Consider the following 22564-nt stretch of genomic DNA (forward strand, 5'->3'; position numbering starts at 1 on the left):
GGCAGCCTGACCATGTCAGGGACTGCATAAAGCAAGAGGTCCAGAAAATGTTAGAACTAGGAGTGGTTGAGCACTCTGACAGTCCATGGGCTTCTCCTGTGGTGCTGGTACCAAAACCCCATTCCAAAGATGGAAAGAAGGAAATGCGGTTTTGTGTAGACTATAGAGGTCTCAACTTGGTAACCAAAACTGATGCTCACCCTATACCCAGGGCAGATGAGCTCATAGATACACTGGCATCTGCCAAGTATCTAAGCACTTTTGACTTGACTGCAGGGTATTGGCAGATCAAATTGTCAGAAGATGCTAAACCTAAGACTGCATTTTCAACCATTGGAGGACATTACCAGTTTACTGTAATGCCTTTTGGTTTGAAAAATGCACCTGCCACTTTTCAGAGGTTGGTGAACACAGTCCTGCAAGGGCTGGAAGCTTTCAGTGCAGCATATTTGGACGATATAGCTGTCTTTAGCTCCAGCTGGGATGATCACCTGGTCCACCTATGGAAAGTTTTGGAGGCCCTGCAAAAGGCAGGCCTCACTATCAAGGCTTCAAAGTGCCAGATAGGGCAGGGTAAGGTGGTTTATCTGGGACACCTTGTTGGTGGGGAACAGATTGCACCACTACAGGGGAAAATCCAAACAATTATTGATTGGGTTCCCCCTACTACACAGACTCAGGTGAGAGCCTTCCTAGGCCTCACTGGGTATTACAGGAGGTTCATTAAGAACTATGGCTCCATTGCAGCCCCTCTTAATGACCTCACTTCCAAAAAGATGCCTAAAAAGGTATTATGGACAGCTAGCTGTCAGAAAGCTTTTGAGGAGATGAAGGAGGCCATGTGCTCTGCACCTGTCCTGAAAAGCCCTTGTTACTCTAAAAAATTCTATGTCCAAACTGATGCATCTGAATTAGGAGTAGGGGCAGTCCTATCACAACTTAATTCTGAGGGCCAGGATCAACCTGTTGCTTTTATCAGTAGGAGGTTGACCCCTAGAGAAAAGCGTTGGTCTGCCATTGAGAGGGAGGCCTTTGCTGTGGTCTGGGCTCTGAGGAAGTTGTTTTCTCACTGTTTTCTTACAGCCCCAGCGACCCTCTACAAGCTCACATAGGTTTGGGGTCCATTTGTGGTTTGCATTCCACTTTTGGAGCATATGGTTTTGTGTTGCCCCTATACCTATGTGCTCCTATTGCAATCCATTGTAATTCTACACTGTTTGCATTACTTTTTTTGTTATTACTTACCTAAGTTTGGTTTGTGTACAGATATCTTGTGTATATAACTTATCCTCATACTGAGGGTACTCACTGAGATACTTTTGGCATATTGTCATAAAAATAAAGTACCTTTATTTTTAGTACTTCTGTGTATTGTGTTTTCTTATGATATTGTGCATATGACACCAATGGTATAGTAGGAGCTTTACATGTCTCCTAGTTCAGCCTAAGCTGCTTTGCCATAGCTACCTTCTATCAGCCTAACCTGCCAGAAACACCTGTTCCACACTAATAAGGGATAACTGGACCTGGTAGAGGGTCGCTGGGACTGTAAGAAAACAGTGTGGATTTGAAAAATAGCCCACCCCAAGACCCTGAAAGCTAGGTGTAAAGTGCACCTACTACCCCCAGAGAGCACAGAAGTCGTGATAGGGGGATTCTGCAGGAAGAACAAACACTAGCAATGCAACAACAGTGGATTTCGGGACCTGAGTACCTGTAAGACAAGGGGACCAAGTCCAATAGTCGCGACAGTATCGAGAGTGGGCAGGAGCCCAGGAAATGCCAGCGGAGGGTGCAAGAAAGCTGCCACCTGTTGGAAGAAGCTTGGATTTCTGCAAGAAAGAAGAGAGCTAGGAACTTCTCCTTTGGAGGATGGATGTCCCACGTCGCGATAAAGCTTGCAGAGGTGTTCCCACGCAGAAAGACCACAAACAAGCCTTGCTGCCGCAAGGGTCGCCGTAGAGTTTTGTGGGTGCTGCTGTGGCCCAGGGGGGACCAGGATGTCGCCACTTGGAAGAGGAGACAGAGGGGGGCACCCAGCAACGTAGGGAACCCTCACAGGAGCAAGCAGCACCCGCAGAAGTACCTGAACAGGCACTTAGAAGAAAAGTGAACCGAAGTCCACCCGAAGTCACAAAAGGGAGTCCCACGACGCCGGAGGACAACTCAGAAGGTTGTGCACTGCAGATTAGAGTGTCGGGGACCCAGGCTTGGCTGTGCACGAAGGCTTCATTTACCAATTTCAATTGGCACACTGGAACACCCTTCTAAGTCCCTAGTATATGGTACCTAGGTACCCAGGGCATTGGGGTTCCAGGAGATCCATATGGGCTGCAGCATTTCTTTTGCCACCCACAGGGAGCTCAGACAAACCCTTCCACAGGTCTCCCATTGCAGCCTGCGTGAAATACTGCACACACTATTTCACAGCCATTGTCAGTGCACTTAAATAACTTATAAGTTACCTATATGTCTAACCTTCATTTACTGAAGACTAGGTGCAAAGTTACTAAGTGTGTTGGCACCCTTGCACTAGGAAAGGTGCCCCCACGCAGTCCAGGGACAATTCCAGAGACTTTGTATTTGCGGGACACCATTACAGGCGTGCACCACATATAGGTCAATACCCATATGTAGCTTCACAATGGTAACCCCGAATGTGCACATGTAAGGTGTCTAAGATCATGGAAATGTCCCCCCTTTCCGAATCTGGTATTGGGGAGCCAATTCCATGCCTCCTGGGGCTCCACCATGGACACCCAGTACTGCCAAACTAGCTCTCTGAGGCTTGCACTGCAGCTACAGCTGCTGCCACCTCACAGACAGGGTTCTGCCCTCCTGGGGTCTGAGCAGCTCAGTCCCAGGAAGGTAGAACAAAGAATTTCCTTTGGGAGGAGGGTGTTACACCCTCTCCCTTTAGAAATGGGTGTTACAGGCTGGGAAGGGGTAGCCTCCCCCAGCCTCTGGAAATGCTTTGAAGGGCACAGATGGTGCCCTCCTTGCATAAGTCAGTCTACACCGGTTCATGGACCCCCAGTCCCTGCTCTGGCACAAAACTTTACAAAGGAAAGGATAGTGACCACTCCGCTGTCCATCACCATCCTAGGGGTGGTGCCCATGGCTACTCCAGTGTGCCCCAGACTTCAGCCATCTTGTTTTCCAAGTGTTATGACACTCCGGAGGCCAATGAGTGGCCAGTGCCAGCACGTGACATCAGAGACCCCTCCTGGTATGTCCATACCTGATAAGGTAGCCAATCCCCCTCTCAGGGCTATTTAGGGTCTCTCCTGTGGGTTTCTCTTCAGATTCTACTTGCAAGTTTCCAGCAGGAAGCAACTACTACCTCATCCTCTGACATCTGATCGACTGTAGACTGCTCCTGGAACCGCTGCAACAACAACAAAGTATCCAGAAGGGCTACTTTTCCTCTGCAACTTCAGCTCCAGCCAGCAACAGCAACAGTTTCCAAGGTGTGCACGCTCTGGGGACTCCCTGTCTTCACCATGCACCAGAAGGACCAAAGAAATCTCCTGTGAAGTGACTGAGTCACTTCCCAGCTCTTGTAGATAGCAAAGTCGACGACCTGTTCTCTTGGACTCCTCTCCTCACTCCTCTCCTGGTGACAAGCGTGCTCCTTGGAACGCAGGTGGTGGACCCCTTCGACACAGACTGTCCTAAGGTCCTGCTGTCCAAATTTGGAAGAGCTAAGAGCTTGTCTTCCCCGTTTGCGACAGTGCCCTTGTGCACCGCGTCGTCTGCACCTCCTGAGGCCTCTCTGCAATATTTGCAAGAATCATTCGTGCACAGCGTGCCCCAGGTGCTCAGCTCTCTATCCTGTGAACTCGCTGAGTTGTGCTCGGGCGGCGTGGGACATTCTTTTGTAGTGCTGCAACACCTGCCATTTACACCTTCTTTGTCCCTGTATCCTGGGACCTCCGTGGGTGCTGCCTGGTCATCTGTGGGTTCCCTCCAGTGTTAGGAGCTTCCTCTGCCTCCTCAGTCTGAGTTGATGCCCCCAGGTCCCTCCTGGGTCCAGGCAGTGCCATTTTGATGCAATCCACAACATTGCTTGAACCAAGGTTTGTTGGACGAAACCAGCACCAAAACTCTCCTGCTTCCAACATCTCTTCATGGGACATCCATTGCATCATCCAGGAACCCGCAGCCATTTTCCTTTGGTGCATTTCTGCAGTCTTTGTCTAACCAGGGATTCTTCTTTTGCACTCTCTTCTAGGTTGTCCCTCCTGGAACTCCTTCCGACTTCTGGACTTGGTCTCCTCTCTTTGCAGGTCTTCAGCCCCAGTAAATCCACCATTTGTTGTTTGCAGTCTTGCTTGGTTCTTGCAATAAGTCTAATCATGACTTGTAGTGTGTCTTAAGAAACTTGCAGTACTTTACTCCTACTTTCCTGGGCTCTGGGGTGGGGTATTTTACTTACCTTTGTGGTTTTCTTACTCTCCCAGCGATTCTGTACACACTACAATTGTCTAGGGGGGAATTAGTGATTCACATTCCACTTTCTTATTATATGGTTTGTGTTGCCCCAGACCTATTTTCTCCTATTGCATTCTATAGCATTCCCTATTGTTTGCAGTATCGTATGTCTAATTACTTACTTATTTTGGTGACTTGTGTATATATTGTGTATAATACTTACCTCCAGAAGGAATATTGGCTCTAAGATATTTTTGGTCTTGTGTCACTAAAATAAAGTACCTTTATTTTTGGTAACACTGAGTATTGTCTTTTATTGTGTATAAGTACTGTGTAACATAGTAGTATTGCAGGAGCTTTGCATGACTCCTGGTTCAGCCTAAGCTGCTCTGCTCTAAGCTACCTCTATCAGCCTAATCTTCAAGAACACTACTACATTTCACTAATAAGGGATAAGTGGACCTGGTGTAGGAAAGTACCATCTTGCCTGGCATGTTATCCCCATTTTCACTGTATGTATGTTTGTTTTTGCCCTTGTGTCACTGGGATCCTGCTAAGCAGGACCCCAGTGCTCATAGTGTATGTCCTGTATGTGTTCCCTGTGTGGTGCCTAACTATCACTGAGGCACTGCTAACGAGGACATCAGTGTTTATGCTCTCTCTGCTTTTTAAATTTGTCACTGCAGGCTAGTGACTAATTTTACCAAGAAATGTACAATGGAAAGTTTTAGGATGAAGAAAGAACAGATTTGGGGAGGAGAGAGAAGACAGGAATCAGGGGAAGAGATTAAATCAAGGGAAGCAAGCAGTGTTCTGGTGGGTGAGGAGCAGCGGGAAGGCATCAATGAAGTCACTTTGGGTGAAGGTGAAGGTCTGGATGCAGAAAAGTGAGGTGAGTGAAGCTGTTCTATTTTTAAGATATGGGAGGAAAGAAAATCAAAAGTAGAGCTATGAGACAGACAGAGATGATCAAATAATGCCAAAATCTCATCCTTAAATTATATCATACCTTTACCATTGTTGGAAATGGAGATTGAAATGTTAACACTGATCCTTGGTGAGGTAGAAATATAAGTTGCTGCTCATATAGTATATGTGCATACTTATGAAGTGTGTCCACACTAAGGGGGTGGGGGTTTGAGTGTGAAAAGCAGTAAGTCAGTTTTGAGGTTTCCCTTCTGGGTGCAGTTATATTGGTCAGATATTTTTATGGAATTCACTCACAATCCTTTGTTTGCAGTTTTAGGTTGTATATTTGGAAACGACTGGGGGGCACATTTACAAGCCCCTACGCCACCGGAGCATTTTTTGACGCTCTGGTGGTGCAGTGTGGCGGCCCATATTTACAAGGCCACGCAAAGCCACCTTGTGTGGCTTTTCATGGTTTTGTAAATATTGTCCCCTTTCACACATTACTCTCCATGAGAGGGGAGTTCCATGGGTGTCGCTGTGGGTGTTCCCACACAACACCCATGGAATCTGTTGCATTCCTAGATTTACAAGGCTGGGAATGCATCAGATTCCTGCGCCACCCGAGGGGCAGAGTAAAAGTGGCGCAACAAGGAGAAATTACTTTATTTCTCCTCATTTTTTCCTCTTTCTATGTGTGCTTCAAACAGAGAAAGAGGAAAAAACCATTAATGATTGTTTATGTTCAGAAAGAAGGCCCTTCCTGCACAAAAACAGTCATCCTGCAAAGGAGGCACCCTTTCACCATGGCGCAAAGGTGCCTGCATTGGCGCTAGGCAGCAAATTGTGTGCCAGTGCTGAGGAAAGCACAGGGATGAATGATATTTCTGTAAATACAACAAATCCCTGCACTTTTTTATAATGGTGCATCTCAGCACTGCAAGATGGTTTACAGCTCCGGGCTGCGTCAGTATTTTGTAAATATATCCCATATGTATGGCTAATGTCAAAGGAGTTAGGGCTTGATTTAGCCAAGTAAACAGTGATGGAATACCAGAGTGGGGCAATTTAAAGAGTTTATAATGGAGGAGTATGAAAATGTGAACTTAATATGGTTGGAAAATTAAAAAGAGTGGAAGACATTGCCTATGTAATATGCAAAAAATAGCACTGTGGCTATAGTACAGCACAGGTAGGTGTACATGAGAAACTGCGGTGTTGGCATCGATCACCACAAAAATAGATACATAAGAAGGTCCAAGTTGAAACTACTACTAACATGGATTAATGTGGATTGCTAGGTGAGAACAAATGGAAATTACAATAAATAATGGGGTTAGCCGGTTCCATGCGTTGGTTGGCTGAGAGCCGCCTAACGCTGTGGTGCTTGTGTGCATCACACGGCTCCCAGCTGTCCCTGCACACAGCACTGGAAAGCCCTCTGGTGTGAGCACCAGAGGAATTTCCTGCTGAAAGAAGCAGCCTTGGGAGCTGGGGACAATTTTGCCCAGCTCCCGAGGCTGTTTCTTTGTTTTCAGTGTAATAAAGATCAGTGCTCATGGCACACTGTCGTCATTTCACTGAACATTAAAGTGAAATGTGCTGATCGGCTCATTTTACTGCCTAGGTGCTTGCAGGGCTATCTCAGCCCCCTGAGCACCTAGGAAGACTGGAGAAGTGTCATTGGAAAGAGGGGGAATCTCTAGGGGAGACTGAAGGAGGGCGATTACCAAGCAGGAATCCACCACTAGACACCAGGGAGGGGGAAGCGGCCCGTTGGGCAAGGGCTTTTGCCCCCCCCTTTCTTTTGCCATTTTCAATCTTTCCGCGCCCCCCCCCCAAATCCTGAGGACAGGATGGGGGCAATAGCCCCCGATCTGCTCCCTCTGGCAAGGCAGAATCCCATTAGACACCAGGGGCTATTTTGTTTTGTTGGTGTTTGGGGGAGGGGCTCCCCTGAATGGGCATGGTAATGCCTCTACTCCCTCTCAACAAATGGGCACAGTCTTTCTGGAGGCAGATGAGGGTTATTATCCCTATCTGCCCCCATGGGAGGGCAAAATGCCCACTACACTATTTCTTTGTTATTGTAGGGGAGGGGGCTGCCCAGAATGAGCATGTCAATGCCCCCACCCCCTTCCCATAAAAATGGGCACAGGCTTTATGCCCCCTTGGGGGGACAAAAAGCCCATTAGAACCCATGGACTATTTGTTTGGTAGCATAGGGTTGGAGGCAGTCCAGAATGAGCATGACAATGCCCCCACCCCCTAAATAAAATGGGCACAGTCTTGCTGCTCTGACTTGAGGGCAGATGGGGATTATTACCCCCAATCTAGTCACAGGGGGGAGAAAGTCCACTAGACACCAGGGATTTTTTTTTTTTTTTTTTTTTACAAATAAGGGGGTGGGGGCTGTGCACCATGGACATGGATATGCCCCCCATCCCAACCGAAGAGTGGCAAGAGTCTTTCTACTCCCTCTGCGAACTAAAGCATCTCATCCAAATGTCAAGCAGGAGGACATTTATCTCTTTTGGGTGTTGATTTTACACATGGGCCAGAAGAACTTGGCTAACTCCCAATATCATCCCACTTACAATGGTAAACAGCTGTACTTTTTGGGCTTGGGTAGGCTGCCAACTGGAAAACCCTACCAGAACCAGACCCTTCTGAAAACTAGACATTTGGGGGAGCACAGGGTAGTGTGCTTCACATGCACCCTACAACCTTTTTTTTGCCCACAATGCCCTGCAAACCTCCAACTTTGCCTGAAGTCACACATTTTCCCAGCATTTCGGTGATGGAATCTTCTAGAATCCACATGAATCCACAAAATTCCTACTACCCAGCATTTTCCCACTCGTGGTGATAAAAACTCTGCCCCACTTGTGTTGCTGGGCCTAGCACCAGTGACAGGAACGGATCCAACCGAGGTCAACAGGAGTCTAGACAAGAGGGCTCCCATTGTCCTTAGTTTGATCCACTCCAGTTTTATCAGCACAGGTGGGGCAATGCTGGATGATAGGGATTTTTGTGGATTCCTGCAAATTAAGGGTGTGTCCATCACAGAAAGGAAAAAAAAATTGTGATTTCAGGAAACGTTTGAGGTTTGAAGGGCATTGTGGGTAATAAAACCGAATGGGATCCACACAAGCCACCCCATTGTTGATTCCACTAGGTGTCTGGTTTTAAAAAAAATCACAAGTTGGCTAGGTTTCCCTAGTTGCTCACTGAGCAAGGGTCCAAAAACTAGAGCTACCCACACTGGCAAAAGATGGTCAGTTATCGGTGGAGAAATATGTTGCATCCATGTTGCATTTTGGGGCATTTCCTGTTGTAAGCACTAGGTCTACTCACACATGAGGTATCATTTTTATCAGGAGAATTGGGGGAATGCTGAGTGGAAAGAAGTTTGTGACTCCCTGCCGATTCCAGAACTTTCTAGCACAGAAATGTGAGGAAATGTGTTTTTTAGTCAAGGTTTGAGGTTTGGAATGGATTCTGGGCAACAAAAACTGGTGAAACTCACGCAAAGTCAGCCCACCCTAGATTTTCCTGGGTGTCTAGTTTTTAAAAATGTACAAGTTGGTTAGGTTTCCCAAGGTGCCAGCTGATCTAGGATCCAAAACCTCAAGCTACCCACATCTGAGAAAGAGGGTATTAGTTGGAAAAATGTGCTACATTCATGTTGTATTTTGGGCCATTTCCTGTCACGGGCACGGGCACTAGGTCTACCCACACAAGTAAGGTACCATTTTTATTCAGAGACTTGGGGGAATGCTGGGTTGAAGGAAGTTTATTGTTTGTAGGAGGCTGGGCTGGCTTGTAGTGAGTACCAAGGGGTACTTACACCTTGCACCAGGCCCAGGTATCCCTTATTAGTGTATAGGGTGTCTAGCAGCTTAGGCTGATAGATAATGGTAGCTTAGCAGAGCAGCTTAGGCTGAACTAGGAGACGAGTGAAGCTCCTACAGAACCACTAGTGTCATATGCACAATATCATAAGAAAACACAATACACAGATATACTAAAAATAAAGGTACTTTATTTTTATGACAATATGCCAAAAGTATCTCAGTGAGTACCCTCAGTATGAGGATAGCAAATATACACAAGATATATGTACACAATACCAAAAAAATGCAGTATAGCATTAGAAAACAGTGCAAACAATGTATAATTACAATAGGATGCAATGGGGACACATAGGGATAGGGGCAACACAAACCATATACTCCAAAAGTGGAATGCGAACCACGAATGGACCCCAAACCTATGTGACCTTGTAGAGGGTCGCTGGGACTGTAAGAAAACAGTGGGGGTTAGAAAAATAGCCCACCCCAAGACCCTGAAAAGTGAGTGCAAAGTGCACTAAAGTTCCCCAAAGAGCACAGAAGTCGTGATAGGGGAATTCTGCAGGAAAGACACAAACCAGCAATGCAACAACGATGGATTTCCAAACGAGGGTACCTGTGGAACAAGGGGACCAAGTCCAAAAGTCACAAGCAAGTCGGAGATGGGCAGATGCCCATGAAATGCCAGCTGTGGGTGCAAAGAAGCTGCTACTGGACAGTAGAAGCTGAGGGTTCTGCAGGAACGACAAGGGCTAGAAACTTTCCCTTTGGAGGACAGATGCCCCACGGCGTGGAGAGTCGTGCAGAAGTGTTTTCCTGGAGAAAGACCGCAAACAAGCCTTGCTAGCTGCAAGTCGTGCAGTTAGAGTTTTTGGATGCTGCTGTGGCCCAGGAGGGACCAGGATGTCGCCAATTGCGTCAGGGGACAGAGGGGGCACCCAGCAAGACAAGGAGCCCTCTCAAAAGCAGGCAGCACCCGCAGAAGTGCCGGAACAGGCACTACGAAGAGGAGTGAAACGGTGCTCACCCGAAGTTGCACAAAGGAGTCCCACGCCTCCGGAGGACAACTCAGGAGGTCGTGCAATGCAGGTTAGAGTGCCGTGGACCCAGGCTTGGCTATGCACAAAGGATTTCCGCCGGAAGTGCACAGAGGCTGGAGTAGCTGCAAAAGTCGCGGTTCCCAGCAATGCAGTCTGGCGTGGGGAGGCAAGGACTTACCTCCACCAAACTTGGACTGAAGAGTCACTGGACTGTGGGAGTCACTTGGACAGAGTTGCTGGATTCAAGGGACCTTGCTCGTCCTGCTGAGAGGAGACCCAGGGGACCAGTGATGCAGTTCTTTGGTGCCTGCGGTTGCAGGGGGACGATTCCGTCGACCCACGGGAGATTTCTTCGGAGCTTCTAGTGCAGAGAGGAGGCAGACTACCCCCACAGCATGCACCACCAGGAAAGCAGTCGAGAAGGCGGCAGGATCAGCGTTACAGAGTTGCAGTAGTCGTCTTCGCTACTTTGTTGCAGTTTTGCAGGCTTCCAGCGCGGTCAGCAGTCGATTCCTTGGCAGAAGGTGAAGAGAGAGATGCAGAGGAACTCTGATGAGCTCTTGCATTCGTTATCTAAGGAATTCCCCAAAGCAGAGACCCTAAATAGCCAGAAAAGAGGGTTTGGCTACTTAGGAGAGAAGATAGGCTAGCAACACCTGAAGGAGCCTATCAGAAGGAGTCTCTGATGTCACCTGCTGGCCCTGGCCACTCAGAGCAGTCCAGTGTGCCAGCAGCACCTCTGTTTCCAAGATGGCAGAGGTCTGGAGCACACTGGAGGAGCTCTGGGCACCTCCCAGGGGAGGTGCAGGTCAGGGGAGTGGTCACTCCCCTTTCCTTTGTCCAGTTTCGCGCCAGAGCAGGGCTGAGGGGTCCCTGAACCGGTGTAGACTGGCTTATGCAGAAATGGGCACCATGTGTGCCCATGAAAGCATTTCCAGAGGCTGGGGGAGGCTACTCCTCCCCTGCCTTCACACCATTTTCCAAAGGGAGAGGGTGTAACACCCTCTCTCTGAGGAAGTCCTTTGTTCTGCCTTCCTGGGCCAAGCCTGGCTGGACCCCAGGAGGGCAGAAACCTGTCTGAGGGGTTGGCAGCAGCAGCAGCTGCAGTGAATCTCCGGGAAAGGCAGTTTGGCAGTACCAGGGTCTGTACTACAGACCCGTGGGATCATGGGATTGTACCAACAATGCCAGGATGGCATAGAGGGGGCAATTCCATGATCTTAGACATGTTACATGGCCATATTCGTAGTTACCATTGTGAAGCTACACATAGGTAGTGACCTATATGTAGTGCACACGTGTAATGGTGTCCCCGCACTCACACAGTCCGGGGAATTGGCCCTGAACAATGTGGCGGCACCTTGGCTAGTGCCAGGGTGCCCACACACTAAGTAACTTAGCACCCAACCTTTACCAGGTAAAGGTTAGACATATAGGTGACTTATAAGTTACTTAAGTGCAGTGTAAAATGGCTGTGAAATAACGTGGACGTTATTTCACTCAGGCTGCAATGGCAGGCCTGTGTAAGAATTGTCAGAGCTCCCTATGGGTGGCAAAAGAAATGCTGCAGCCCATAGGGATCTCCTGGAACCCCAATACCCTGGGTAACTCAGTACCATATACTAGGGAATTATAAGGGTGCTCCAGTATGCCAATGTAAATTGGTAAAATTGGTCACTAGCCTGTTAGTGACAATTTGAAAAAAATGAGAGAGCATAACCACTGAGGTTCTGATTAGCAGAGCCTCAGTGAGACAGTTAGTCATCACACAGGTAACACATACAGGGCACGCTTATGAGCACTGGGGCCCTGGCTGGCAGGGTCCCAGTGACACATACAACTAAAACAACATATATACAGTGAAATATGGGGGTAACATGCCAGGCAAGATGGTACTTTCCTACATTGTTCCATGCAGTTTCCAGAACTTTCTATCACAGAAATGTGAGGAAAATGTGTTTTTGCTAGTTACATTTTGAGGTTCACAAGGGATTCTGGGTAAAACAAATGTGGTGAAAGCCATGCAAGTCAACCCACCCTGGATACCCCAGGTATCTAGTTTTAAAAATTGCACAGGTTGGCTAGGTTTCCTTTACGTGCTAGGTGAGCTAGGGTCCAATAGCTAGAGGAACCCACATTACAAAAAGAGGGTCATTTTTAGGTTGAAAAACGTGATGCATCCATGTTGCATTTTGGCCCGTTTCCTTTTGCCGACACTAAGCCTACCCACACAAGTGAGGTACCATATTTATTGGGAGACTTGTGGGAGCATAGAATATTAGGACTTTTGTTATTACCAATTGGATTTAGCTGCATGTGTGCCTTTCAAATGCAAGCCAGAGTATAAGAAAGATGACAGTTGCTCTGTCTACCTTGAGTTCTTGGAGAACCTACAAACCCTTTCTATCCCAGCAACCACAAAAGGTCTAGCGGACGTAATGGTAAATTGCTTTTGTTAAACTGCCACTGTGACAAAAAGTTACAGATTAAAATGCCAGAAATACCTTTTTTCCCCACTCATTTTCAATATTAATTTTTTTCAACAGTTTTTTTCCCTAGGAAAACCTTGAGGGATCTACACATTGGGAATTTGTCTAATTTATAGAAATCTATAGCTTTTCTGGATCACCCATGGGTTTCACACTGGTTTCCACCAAACATTGGATGTAGGTTGTGAGCACAAAAAAATAGGGAAAAGGCTACCTCTTAGAAAAATGCTAAAATTGTGGTACAAATTTGTTTCTTTTTTATGGAGCTCTCCATGTTTCTAAAAGCTGGGAAGATGGTGACTTTAGTACAACAAACCATTTGTTGATGCCATTTTTAGGGGGAAAAACAGACACTTATCTGGAGCACTTTTTCCCTACTTTGCTCAAAATACTGAAAATGTTGCTATATTTTGTCTATTTTTTCAGTCTCCTCCAGGAGAATTAACAAACCCTGGCTATCATCAGAATCCTCAGGATGTTGGGAAAAAGGGACACACATTAGGCGTGGATAGCTTATGTGGGCTTAATGTTAAGGAGGCCTAAGTGTGAACTAATTCAAATAATAAAAAAAAGACTTAGCACTGGGGGGGGGAGCCTAGCAGCTAAAGGGTTAAACAGTTGTGTGGTCAATAAGCTGGATTTACGATTCAAGGAGCTGTAAAGAGAAGACGGACACATTCCTGTATGGCATTACTGTAGGAGGCTGGACTGGCTTGTAGTGAGTACCAAGGGGTACTTGCACCTTGCACCAGGCCCAGTTATCCCTTATTAGTGTATAGGGTGTCTAGCAGCTTAGGCTGATAGATAATGGTAGCTTAGCAGAGCAGCTTAGGCTGAACTAGGAGACGTGTGAAGCTACTACAGTACCACTTAGTGTCATATGCACAATATCATAAGAAAACACAATACACAGTTATACTAAAAATAAAGGTACTTTATTTTTATGACAATATGCCAAAGTATCTTAGAGTGTACCCTCAGTGAGAGGATAGGAAATATACACAAGATATATATACACAATAGCAAAAATATGCAGTATAGTCTTAGAAAACAGTGCAAACAATGTATAGTTACAATAGGATGCAATGGGGAAACATAGGGATAGGGGCAACACAAACCATATACTCCAAAAGTGGAATGCGAACCACGAATGGACCCCAAACCTATGTGACCTTGTAGAGGGTCGCTGGGACTATTAGAAAATAGTGAGAGTTAGAAAAATAACCCTCCCCAAGACCCTGAAAAGTGAGTGCAAAGTGCACTAAAGTTCCCCTAAGGACAAAGAAGTCGTGTTAGAGGAATAATGCAGGAAAGACACAAACCAGCAATGCAACAACTGTGGATTTCCAATCGAAGGTACCTGTGGAACAAGGGGACCAAGTCCAAAAGTCACAAGCAAGTCGGAGATGGGCAGATGCCCAGGAAATGCCAGCTGCGGGTGCAAAGAAGCTGCTACTGGACAGAAGAAGCTGAGGTTTCTGCAGGAACGAAAAGGGCTAGAGACTTCCCCTTTGGTGGACGGATCCCTCTTGCCGTGGAGAGTCGTGCAAAAGTGTTTTCCCGCTGAAAGGATGCCAACAAGCCTTGCTAGTTGCAAATCGTGCGTTTGGCGTTTTTGGACGCTGCTGGGGCCCAGGAGGGACCAGAAGGTCGCAAATTGGACCTGAAGAGAGAGGGGACGTCGAGCAAGACAAAGAGCCCTCACTGAAGCAGGTAACACCCGGAGAAGTGCCAGAAACAGGCACTACAAGGATGCGTGAAACGGTGCTCGCCGAAGTTGCACAAAGGAGTCCCACGTCGCCGGAGACCAACTTAGAAAGTCGTGCAATGCAGGTTAGAGTGCCGTTGACCCAGGCTTGGCTGTGCAAAAAGGATTTCTGCCGGAAGTGCACAGGGGCTGGAGTAGCTGCAAAGTCGTGGTTCCCAGCAATGCAGCCCAGCGAGGTGAGGCAAGGACTTACCTCCACCAAACTTGGGCTGAAGAGTCACTGGACTGTGGGGGTCACTTGGACAGAGTCGCTGGATTCGAGGGACCTCGCTCGTCGTGCTGAGAGGAGACCCAAGGGACCGGTAATGCAGCTTTTTGGTGCCTGCGGTTGCAGGGGGAAGATTCCGTCGACCCACGGGAGATTTCTTCGGAGCTTCTGGTGCAGAGAGGAGGCAGGCTACCCCCACAGCATGCACAAGCAGGAAAACAGTCGAGAAGGCGTCAGGATCAGCGTTACAGAGTTGCAGTAGTCGTCTTTGCTACTATGTTGCAGGTTTGCAGGCTTCTAGCGCGGTCAGCAGTCGATTCCTTATCAGAAGGTGAAGAGAGAGATGCAGAGGAACTCGGATGAGCTCTTGCATTCGTTATCTGAAGTTTCCCCAGAGACAGAGACCCTAAATAGCCAGAAAAGAGGGTTTGGCTACCTAGGAGAGAGGATAGGCTAGCAACACCTGAAGGAGCCTATCACAAGGAGTCTCTGACGTCACCTGGTGGCACTGGCCACTCAGAGCAGTCCAGTGTGCCAGCAGCACCTCTGTTTCCAAGATGGCAGAGGTCTGGAGCACACTGGAGGAGCTCTGGACACCTCCCAGGGGAGGTGCAGGTCAGGGGAGTGGTCACTCCCCTTTCCTTTGTCCAGTTTCGCGCCAGAGCAGGGGCTAAGGGGTCCCTGGACCGGTGTAGACTGGCTTATGCAGAATTGGGCACATCTGTGCCCAACAAAGCATTTCCAGAGGCTGGGGGAGGCTACTCCTCCCCTGCCTTCACACCATTTTCCAAAGGGAGAGGGTGTAACACCCTCTCTCAGAGGAAGTCCTTTGTTCTGCCATCCTGGGACAAGCCTGGCTTGACCCCAGGAGGGCAGCTGCCTGTCTGAGGGGTTGGCAGCAGCTGCATTGAAACCCCAGGAAGGGCAGTTTGGCAGTACCAGGGTCTGTGCTACAGACCACTGGGATCATGGGATTGTGCCAACTATGCCAGGATGGTATAGAGGGGGCAATTCCATGATCATAGACATGTTACATGGCCATATTCGGAGTTACCATTGTGAAGCTACATATAGGTAGTGACCTATATGTAGTGCACGCGTGTAATGGTGTCCCCGCACTCACAAAGTTCAGGGAATTGGCTCTGAACAATGTGGGGGCACCTTGGCTAGTGCCAGGGTGCCCTCACACTAAGTAACTTTGCACCTAACCTTTACCAGGTAAAGGTTAGACATATAGGTGACTTATAAGTTACTTAAGTGCAGTGTAAAATGGCTGTGAAATAACGTGGACGTTATTTCACTCAGGCTGCAGTGGCAGGCCTGTGTAAGATTTGTCAGAGCTCCCTATGGGTGGCAAAAGAAATGCTGCAGCCCATAGGGATCTCCTGGAACCCCAATACCCTGGGTACCTCAGTACCATATACTAGGGAATTATAAGGGTGTTCCAGTAAGCCAATGTAAATTGGTAAAAATGGTCACTAGCCTGTTAGTGACAATTTGGAAAGAAATGAGAGAGCATAACCACTGAGGTTCTGATTAGCAGAGCCTCAGTGAGACAGTTAGTCACTACACAGGTAACACATTCAGGCACACTTATGAGCACTGGGGCCCTGGGTTACCAGGGTCCCAGTGACACATACAACTAAAACAACATATATACAGTGAAAAATGGGGGTCACATGCCAGGCAAGATGGTACTTTCCTACACTTACATAACAAGCAGCCGAGTGTAAAACGTGCAGCATTAAGATTTTATAGGGCTATACACAGAGGTTTGATACATTCTATTGGACATTAGGTTTGGGGCATAAGCTGAGTGGATAAGCAGGATTTCACCCTCATAAAAGCTCATGAAAGGCTGGGGAAGTACATGTGATAGCAGCATAACCATGTTGGACAAGCTACATACAGGGGCAGGACATACTTATCTACATGTCTCCTATCACTAAAGAGGACATGTACAAATTAGAAAGGGAGGAAATGCTCCCCATGTTGCCTCTTAAACGTATTAGGGACGTTAGGCAAACCATCATAAAGCCTAAAATCACTTAAGGGGACAGACACGTGCTAAAATATGAAATAAATAATTCTCCTTAGATTACCAATCAGATAAAGTCAAGTAAAGAGATTAGAAAACCTGACATGGAATTGAGATCAGATAGTGGAAGAAAGTCTACTGTGTTTTTTACAGAGTCAGAAAGAACAGGATAAAAGTTGTTCTTCCTTTGCTTTGCTGCCATTGTCATGGGACCTGACTACAAAACAGGTAAACAGATGAACACAATATGGTAGCCAAATCAAGTTATCAACAGGGTACCAAAATCCATGCCAGTTGGTGAAAACCTGGAGATCAACGTCACTGGCAAACCAATTGCTCCTTCCAGCACTCTGCTCAGTTGCCAGGGTCCAGGAGGCTGCACTGCCAAACAAACTTGCCAATACTCTCTCTGTAATTCTGCGAGTAGTCCTGACATCTCAGTGGGAGATCTTGGCTGTGGCAGAAGCACACAGCTGGGCAAAGGCTAGACCACATCCAGAGATCCTCATCTAGGTCCAGGACACATGAGTAGAACTGACGAAACCAAAAGTATCAAATGGGATCAGTGCTGAGTTTTTAGGGGAAGGCGGGGGCCTCAAAATCACCCGCTTCTGATCCAGTTGCACCCCATCTCCAGCAAGTCCAAAGGTCTAATCCTCTGCCTATGCTCCTCACTTCTGGGTTCTCTGGATACTAGTATGGGCTCTGCAGCTTCAAAGAGCAGTTGAGAAGACTGCAATTGTTTTCAAATATGTGTATTGTTAGATATTAACTAGTGTTCCATACATCGGAGTAAGTAAAGTTCATACCATCAAAACAACAGATGTGCTATGTGCACCAATGTGCTGGATTTAAATGTACTAATTATTATTTGTCTCCAACCAAATACCTTCTCTATAGACCCAAACAGAAACTGCTCTAGAAATGTGAGCCAAGCAGCTAAATGAGGAGCTGTTGATGCACAAAGGGGTTGTGCTGAATAAGTTGAAAATAAAAGGCAGCATCTTTGTCATCCTGTGATTTAGGGCCTTATGTACAAACAAACTGGTCGTAAGGTACTGGTCTCAATTTGATACCAATATTTTGGTAACCAGTGTGGGATTTTGAGAATCTACAATGTACAAAAATATTCATTCTGAGTGGATACAGGGGCAGGACATACTTATCTACGTGTCTAATATCACTCAAGAGGACATGTACAAACTAGAAAGGGAAGAAATGCTCCCCATGTGGCCTATTAAACGTATTGGGGGCATTAGGCAAACCATCATAAACAATCAGACCCACCACATGATTATTAATAAGGTAGGTCGCAAATTGTGACTTACTCCAATTGTATGCCATCATAGGGATGGTTGCCTGCTTTTATATGCAGTCATTTTCCTTAAAGAAAAGAAGGGTCTGCATCTAAAAAAATACTTTTTTTATAAAGCAACCTTGTGATTTGGCAGTGGTTCCCGGGACTAGTGCCTCCTCCCTAACAAACTTTCAGCAAAGCTCTGGCAGCACTGTGCCCACTTCTACATTTACAAGGTGGTGCTCAGCCACTTTGCATGGCTTAATGATGCCTTGTAAATTTGGGCTCCCAACGCAGTTTTTTGTGGCAGAGTGGAGTGCAATGGGTGTTGCAGTGGGAGTTTCCATGCAATACCCATTGCTTTTGCACTAGATTTACGAGAAATCATAAATCTGAGGCAGCGTCAAAAACTGACGCCCCCCGGGGTGGCTCTAAGTGGCGCAACAAGAAGAAATACTTTTATTTCTCCTCGTTTTTGCTTTTTCTATGTGTGCTGCAGAATGCAGGACACATAGGTAACAAATCACCATAATTGATTTTTTATGTGCAGGAAGGGACACCTTCCTGCGCATAAACAATAATTCCCTGCAAAGCAGGTACCTTTGCACTATGGTGTAGGAGTGCCTGCGTTGGAGCAAGGCAGCTAATTTTAGCACCAGCGCAGGGAGAACGGAAAGAAATGTGCTGTATCTGGTAGATACAGTGCATTTCTGCCCTTTCCTGGCGGTACAGGGTGGAGCAGCAAGACAATTGCTGCGCCACCCTGTGCCTCAAGGGCTTGTAAATAAGCTCCTTTGTGTTTTATTCACAATGGGAACGGGATCCCATGAAGATCTTTTAGCTTTTGCAACTGGTTTACCACTCCAACTCGAGACTCAGTGATTTTTCAAGGTTTTAGGACTGGAGTTTGGTTGAAAAACATTGATACATGTCCTGAAGAATAGCTATGTGGAGGGGACCTCCATAGCACACCCCTTCCAAGTAGGAATTCCTTCTGGTGTTACAAAAGCATTGTAGGAGTTGGTAATAATTCACCTACTCCTAAAATGGGGTTTGTACAAAATAATAAACTTTTTTATGGTTGCATACAGTCAGAATTGCTGTAAAGGTTTTCTACATCAGACATTATATGCATTTATTTAAAGCAAAACAATAATTAAATGGTTATATGTTGAAACCACGAGTGCTTCAACCACCAATGGCTCAACGACGAGTTCGTAACAACGACCTCGTTGGTATCACTAATGCCTTAACCACAAATGCCTTTACAATGATTTTTCATTGTAAAGGCATTCCTGGTAAAGGCATTAGTGATCAGCATGCACGGTTCCAGCATGGTTCCCCCCAACCACCCACCCCTAAAAATGACCACGACCTTCACCCCCACAACCACCCCAACCCTGTAGGAAGGTACCATCTTGCCTGGCAATCTTACCCACAATTTCACTGTATGTATGTATGTTTTAGCCCCTGTATCACTGGGATCCTGCCAGGCAGGACCCCAGTGCTCATAGTATGTGCCCTGTATGTGTTCCCTGTGTGGTGCCTAACTGTATCACTGAGGCTCTGCTAACCAGAACCTCAGTGTTTATGCTCTCTCTGCTTTCTAAATTTGTCACTGCAGGCTAGTGACTAAATTTACCAATTCTCATTGGCACACTGGTACACCCATATAATTCCCTTGTATATGGTACTTAGGTACCCAGGGTACTGGGGTTCCAGGAGATCCCTACGGGCTGCAGCATTTCGTTTGCCACCCATAGGATGCTCAGACAATTCTTACACAGGCCTGCCACTGCAGCCTGCGTGAAATAATGTCCACGTTATTTCACAGCCATTTTACACTGCACATAAGTAACTTATAAGTCACCTATATGTCTAACCTTCACCTGGTGAAGGTTGGGTGCCAAGTTACTTACTGTGTGGGCACCCTGGCACTAGCCAAGGTGCCCCCACATCGTTCAGGGCAAATTCCCCGGACTTTGAGAGTGGCAGGACACTATTACACGTGTGCACTATACATAGGTCACTACCTATGTATAGCGTCACAATGGGAACTCCGAACATGGCCATGTAACATGTCTAAGATCATGGAATTGTCACCCCAATACCATTCTGGTATTGGGGGGGCAATTCCATGATCCCCCGGGTCTCTAGCACAGAACCCGGGTACTGCCAAACTGCCTTTCTGAGGTTTCCACTGCAGCTGCTGCTGCCAACCCCTCAGACAGGGTTCTGCCCTCCTAGGGTCCAGGCATCCCTGGCCCAGGAAGGCAGAACAAAGGATTTCCTCTGAGAGAGGGTGTTACACTCTCTCCCTTTGGAAATAGGTGTGAAGGGCTGGGGAGGAGTAGACTCTCCCAGCCTCTGGAAATGCTTTGATGGGCACAGATGGTGCCCATCTCTGCATAAGCCAGTCTACACCGGTTCAGGGATCCCCCAGCCCAGCTCTGGCGTGAAACTGGACAAAGGAAAGGGGAGTGACCACTCCCCTGACCAGTACCTCCCAGGGGAGGTGCCCAGAGCTCCTCCAGTGTGTCCCAGACCTTTGCCATCTTGGAAACAGAGGTGTTGGGGGCACACTGGACTGCTCTGAGTGGCCAGTGCCAGCAGGTGACATCAGAGACCCCTCTGATAGGCTCTTACCTTTCTTGGTAGCCAATCCTCCTTTCTTGGTAGCCAAACCTCCTTTTCTGGCTATTTAGGCTCTCTGCTTTGGGGAATTCTTCAGATAACGAATGCAAGAGCTCACCAGAGTTCCTCTGCATCTCCCTCTTCGACTTCTACCAAGGATCGACCGCTGACTGCTCCAGGACGCCTGCAAAACCGCAACAAAGTAGCAAGACAACTACCAGCAACATTGCAGCACCTCATCCTGTCAGCTTTCTTGACTGTTTCCTGGTTGTGCATGCTCTGGGGGTCACCAGCCTTCACCCTGCACCAGAAGCCAAGAAGAAATCTCCCGTGGGTCGACGGAATCTTCCCCCTGCTAACGCAGGCACCAAAAGACTGCATCATCGGTCCTCTGGGTCCCCTCTCATCCTGACGAGCGTGGTCCCTGGAACACAGGAACTCTGTCCAAGTGACTCCCACAGTCCAGTGATCCTTCAGTCCAAGTTTGGTGGAGGTAAGTCCTTGCCTCCCCACGCTAGACTGCAAACCTGTGTACTGTGTGATTTGCAGCTGCTCCTGTGCACTCTTCCAGGATTTCCTTAGTGTACAGCCTAGCCTGGGTCCCCAGAACTCCGTGCTGCAGTGCTCATCCCTCTGAGTTGGCCACTGACGTCGTGGGACCCTCCTTTGTAACTCTGCATGGACTCCGGTTCACAAATCTTCCAAGTGCCTGTTCAGGTACTTCTACGGGTGCTGCCTGCTTCTGTGAGGGCTCTCTGAGTTGCTGAGCGCCCCCTCTGTCTCCTCCTCCAAGGGGCGACATCCTGGTCCTTAGCAGCACCCAAAAACCTCTATCGCAACCCTTGCAGCTAGCAAGGCTTGTTTGCAGTATTTCTGCGTGGGAACACTTCTGCAACCTTCATCGCGACGTGGGACATCTTCCATCCAAAGGAGAAGTTCCTAGTCCTCTTCGTTCTTGCAGAATTCCAAGCTTCTTCCATTTGGAGGCAGCTTCCTTGCAACTTCATCTGGGGTTTCCTGGGCTCCTGCCCCCCTTGAACACTGTCGCGACTATTGGACTTGGTCCCCTTGCTTTGCAGGTCCTCAGGTCCAGGAATACGTTTTCAGTGCACTGCTGGTGTTTGTTGTTCTTGCAGACGAATCCCCCTATCACGACTATTGTGTCCCTTTGGGGTAGTAGGTGTACTTTACTCCTACTTTTCAGGGTCTTGGGGTGGGGTATCGTGGACACCTTGACTGTTTACTTACAGTCCCAGCGACCCTATACAAGCTCCCAAGTGTCTGGGGTCCATTTGTGATTCGCATTCCGCTTTTGGAGTATATTGTTTGTGTTGCCCCTAGACCTATGTTTGCCTATTGCAACCTATTGTAATTCTACACTGTTTGCATTACTTTCCTGACTCTTACTTACCTGTTTTGGGTTTGTGTACATATAACTTGTGTATATTACTTAACTTCTTACTGAGGGTACTCACTGAGATACTTGTGCCATATTGTCATAAAAATAAAGTACCTTTATTTTTAGTAACTCTGTGTATTGTGTTTTCCTATGATATTGCGCATATGATATAAGTGGTATAGTAGGAGCTTTGCATGTCTCCTAGTTCAGCCTAAGCTGCTTTGCCATAGCTACCTTCTATCAGTCGAAGCTGCTAGAACACCTCTAATCCACTAATAAGGGTTAACTGGACCTGGCACAGGGTGTAGGTACCACAGGGTACCCACTATTAGCCAGGCCAGCCTCCTACACAAGGTACAAAAAATGTAGTGGATGGCTGCTTTTTGCTTTGACAGCTGTCTACCAATGTGTTAGAAACGTTTTGTTTTTCAAATCCAAAGTGGGAGTTTGTTCTCGAAAAGTTAATGACTAATGGTCTCATGCCCGGAGAGTTT

General features: G+C 47.3%; 1 protein-coding gene across 1 annotated transcript in view; it reads right to left on the reverse strand.

Moving 5' to 3' along the window:
• Nucleotides 1–22564, reverse strand: part of ROBO3 (roundabout guidance receptor 3) — a 639417-nt gene that overhangs the window by 112977 nt on the left and 503876 nt on the right. The window lies entirely within an intron of this gene.

This window comes from Pleurodeles waltl, chromosome 3_1 (genome assembly GCF_031143425.1).
Source record: "Pleurodeles waltl isolate 20211129_DDA chromosome 3_1, aPleWal1.hap1.20221129, whole genome shotgun sequence".
In the NCBI taxonomy this organism is placed as follows: domain Eukaryota; kingdom Metazoa; phylum Chordata; class Amphibia; order Caudata; family Salamandridae; genus Pleurodeles; species Pleurodeles waltl.